The following is a 4957-nucleotide window of genomic DNA, read 5'->3' on the forward strand; positions in this document are numbered from 1 at the left end:
AAATGCCCCTCCCCCACACTTTTCACATATTTATTTGTAGCATTTTCCTTCCACTTCACAATTATGTGGGAAGTGTGATTAGCAGACATACAATTATCACCTTTTTCCAAAGTCTTGTTTTGTAAGAAGTTGCCCCCTGCGGACCACTTGTTCTTCTCGTTCTGGGGTCCTTAAAGCTGAATTATTAATCCCAGCTATACTGGGCCAGAATCTGTGAGTTGCACAGACCCAGTAAGTGTCCGGGGCTGTAAATGCAGCATCCTTAGAGGCGCCTGGTCTGCTTCCATGTGTGAGTATTAATGTGAGTATGGCTGCCTCAGCAAGGACCTGGAAGGCTGAAAACAGCCAATTAACTTAGTGCGCTCGATTGGTTTACCTGCCAAAGTAAAAACAAACTTCTGGCCCTTCAAATAGTACTAAAAGCTCTCTATATCTCGCCTAGCTATATAAATATATAGCTATTTTTATATCTCACAGGCTTTGCTAAAACATGGAGCTCTGCTTCTTGAGGTGGTGGTGGGGGGGGTGGGTCAAAGGATCCAGTGATTCTAAATACAGAGTAGCCTTCTAGGTTATAAAACTACATACTCAGTATTAGGGGTGCAATGGATTGGCACTGATCCATACGGGTCACCCCGCTCGGATTGGCACAAGCCACAATCTGCAGAGCGCTCCGGGGTCTCGGCCTTAGGAAAGGCAGCGGCTTCGACCTAGTTCCAGAGCGGCGGCCATCTTGGTGCACCCATCGGCATTTACAATCTGATCGCTCTGTCAAATGACGGAGCGATCACCTGTGTAAAAAAAAAAAAATAATAAAAAAAATAAATAATAATGGCGTCATGATGAGGTTCCTCGCTGTATAGTGGAGGGGAGAAATCGGATGGCAGCAGGGCTGTGGGCTTCATTTGTAGTGCCCACAGCCCTGCTCTGTGCCAAGACACAACCATCCCTGCCAATACTCAGCCATACCCATTCAATATTACATTGGGGGAGATAGATATTACAGTGGGGAGTATATGGTGGTGGCATTTTCACAGCTTTTTGCAAATTCAATTATTATTTGCTGATCTGAAAAACGATCCGAGTAACGATCCAATCCGTGGATTGATTTTTTTTTTTTTGGATCTGTTGCACCCGTACTCAGTATGAGTTGCCAAAAACCGGAATCACATCTACAAAAAAGTTAAATATCTGGGTCTTCAGGGAGTGTGTCCTGCACGGGGCTCACAGCAGCTGATTCCTACGTCATCAATGTAACGCATGTGGTTTCCTTCGTCTCCATCCTCCTGCAATAGAGGCAATAAAAGGTGTCTGGAATCAAATGTACACATTTTTTTTTCATTGTTAGATTTGTATATAAAACAAAAATATTATTTTGTACCTCATTAGCTGTGAAGAATGTGGGACCATTAAAATTTTTTTAATATTTGACAAAAAAATAATGTCTGTAACCTTGTCTAATAGCACCTTTGTATGAGGCTACAGATCTGATATATTGGGGTGAAACCTCCATTACTGGGTCCAGCTTCCATAAATATATCACAATGGCTTGCTTTCTATTACGCCGTTTGTGTAAAGAACTTCAGTTTCAAAGACAACTTTTTCCTGGCAATATTATACATTTCTCATTGCTTGCTGTTAGTTTTAGCCAAGTAACACAAGTCCTTAGTTTCCATCGGACATTATTTTCCTGATGTCAGGACATAAATGATAACAATACCCTGCGGTCATTCAGAGATGTACATAAATCCAAAGTATTCTTCTACTTATACCACGACACTTACAAGGAAACGGGGCCCATCGTTTCACAAGCCACACAGGTCTTTGATATTAAAAAAAATAAAAATACAATCTGTATATGACAGAACAGAAAACTTTCAGCCACATCAAAAACTATAAAGCTGGCTGCAGGTGAGATCTATTCCAACAGGGTGTGTGTGGTCTTGATGTGACGGGTTCGTTATATTTAAATTGTATTTATTATTACTCTCACATCAAGTTGTTAACATACCTTAAGATTTCGTTTTTGTAGATAAACTTGTATCCCATCCATCTTGACTTTGGCAGCTCTATTCCAATTAACAACCTCATCTTAAATCTTCCCCCCTAGCTAGAGAAGCTGCTATCTGTTTACTCTGCATGATTCTTAGTCCCTGTGGACTTTGGTGGTAACCCAGTTACCCATTGTGGATCCCTGTCCACTCTAACCATTAATCTAGGGGCTCAGTATAGGCGGAACCGCACCTTCGGCTCATACATTTTAGTGTCCAATTACATTGGGCATTTTTTTGGAGGGTCTCTTACCCTTCATTTCCTTACTTAATGTAATGCCCATAATGACTGGCCAGTCTTCTCTATGTACCTATACCCTCTTGCCGCTAAACTACTTTATATAGCAGATGTACTACATATACCTGTGAACAGCACTAGTCTTCACCTTCGTACCTAGAACACTCTGATGGACAGTAGACAGTGATAATATAACAACCACCAATCAATACAGTTCGATTAAAGGGAGTAAAATGGTACCCTTTGTCCTGAAAATGCCTTACCGATCAAGGAAGTCTGATAATTCAAATGTAAGCAAAAGGCTTCCCTCAGCCGGCTGATTATCGGAAACTCTCAGATCGTCAAGCTCCTCATTTTGCATTCTCAGGGTCACTTGTAAATCCCCTCCCGGCTGGCTCGCCATCAAGACTTATTTTATAGACGGGCAACTCCTATCCTCATACCGATTAGTGGTTCCAAAATTATTAAACTACTGCAGTAGGGAACAGACAAAAAATACACTCCGCATCTTTCCAAATAACTTCTGCTTTATTATGACGCAATTGAAGTTTTTTTTTTTTTTTAATACACATGATTACATAGGCATCACATTAATATTACAATTGTATTTTTACAAGGGGCGTAACATGGGCAGACCAATTCTAATCAGGACTTGAAAGAAAACAAACATGTAAAGAAAAAAAAGAAAAAGAAAAAAAAAGCCACACAAACATATTAGTGCAGTGTGAAATACGTACAAAAATAAAATACAAATTATATACAGAACTTACAAATTTACTTTACACACTGCAGCAAAAATAAAATTTGCTGGTACTGTATGAAGCATAGTGGGAATAGCAGGCAAGGACCGCCCACTAAGCCAGCATGGACAGGGTATCTGCATGACAGCCAGGCATATAGCATTTTCAGGGGGTCAGTAATGGCAACATTCAAAAATATGAGGACCGGTTTACGTCAAATGTCTTACATACCTTGCAAATATTGTACGAGTAAAATTAAAGCGGAACGTCACTCAATTAAAATGGACCATTTTTAATCAGCACACTGCTAGTATTCGCAAACTGAAAGGAAAGCATATTATACTTTGTTTTAAACTTTTTTTTTTTATTATTTCTAGTTACTTCCTGGCCTAAGCAGATGTCACATCCCAGGAGTCTTCAGTAGAGGAGCTCTCAATCAATCCTGCTTACATGCTTGAGCTAAGGGCAGGTGGCTTCCGGGAAGTAAGTGCTACATGAATCACCTGCCCTTACTCAAGATGGCCACTGCCAGAGGGGTGTTTTTCAAAGGGATTTCTCAAAATAAATGCATGGACGAGTTTGCTTTGAATATTAAAAATTAATTAAATTACGTTTTGGGGGGGGGGGGGGGGGGGGGTGGGTGTATGTGGTGTTTTCAGATGAAGTGTAGCTCCACTTAAAGGTTGTGTGCTCAGCCCAACTGCTCACAGAGCCGATACCACACAGCAGACAATCCAGAGTCTCATTCTCACATATATCACCCAATTCAAAACGGGAATGAAAAGCCAGAGGGAGAAGATAAATGGACCCAGTGGGGGTTATATTTACCTACGCCGTGTAATGGTTTTGCACAGAGTGGCCCGATCCATTTTTGGGTGCCCCGCTGGCGCGCCTGGCCCCTCTTCTTCAGCCAGTGCCCCCAATAGCCAGTCACTTGCTCTGAGAAAGCCGTGCCTCGGCCGACCCCCTGCCCTCTACTAACTGGCTGCGATTGACAGTAGCAGGAGCCAATGGCTCCCACTACTAATTCAACCAATGAGAAATAAGAGACCTGGAAGAAGCTCAGCTCTTGTGCCAGTCAGTGGGTTGAGAGGGAGCTCAGGTGCCTGTCAGGGTTTACATTTCCTGTACTTACTCAGCATCGCTCCTTCTGGGAGTGTCTGGAAAACACTCCAATGATATGCTGCCTCCCACAGCGGCTTGTTCTTCAGAGCTCCTATACTCGGATTTTCCATCATCTTATAGCAACAGCCGTTTACCATACTGAGGAAAAAAAAAAAAAAAAAAAACACACCACCAGTCAGATAAATGAAAGCTAGATCAAGCCATTTCACTCAGATTCCTAGCGGATCTCATACATTTTGCCATCAGGTTACCAAAGATATATGTGCTCACATCTCCCCTTCCCCCATTGGTGGGTGATGACCACTGCCCTGCCCCTTTATTGGTCCCCGCACTTCCTGTAGGTCCCCCTCAGTCTCTGCACACCCTGACTTCGGAGGGCAGGATTGGATGAGACAGACCCGCAATTAAGCTGCTGTAGGTCTGGCCTTACAGCGGCAGCGAGATCCTTCTCCACAGCCACCAAGATTACAGACCGGGGGCCACGGGCAGAGACCACACCCAGAGGAAGGAGGAGTCACATTTGCCTTTTCTCATCACGCGGCAGAATAGGTTAAAAGCAGATCGCATTAAAATGGTTATCCCGTAGCCCACCATACACCACCAACAGAGGCGACATATTGGGTGAAGCAGTGCCAGTGCTCTGACCGGGCACCCAATGCAAAAATCTGCATACAGCACACATGCCCGCTTTCAGTGTCGGCTGGAGAGCGAGCGGAGGGTCGCTCATTACAAACAAAACATGGTAGGCATTAGTGCCCTACACAATGGTCACTGTGTTAAATGGTCAGTGAACCCAAATTTTC

At 43.2% G+C, this 4957-nt stretch overlaps 1 non-coding gene across 1 annotated transcript; it reads right to left on the minus strand.

Moving 5' to 3' along the window:
• Positions 1-4391: 4391 nt before the first annotated feature.
• Positions 4392-4696, minus strand: LOC143956994 (small nucleolar RNA U85). Its single transcript, XR_013270035.1, has one exon. It is a non-coding gene; the product is annotated as a small nucleolar RNA U85 (small nucleolar RNA).
• Positions 4697-4957: the final 261 nt, after the last annotated feature.

The sequence above is a fragment of the Lithobates pipiens genome, unplaced genomic scaffold (genome assembly GCF_037356315.1).
Source record: "Lithobates pipiens isolate NorthernLeopardFrog02 unplaced genomic scaffold, aLitPip1_a1.2 Scaffold_47, whole genome shotgun sequence".
In the NCBI taxonomy this organism is placed as follows: Eukaryota; Metazoa; Chordata; class Amphibia; order Anura; family Ranidae; genus Lithobates; species Lithobates pipiens.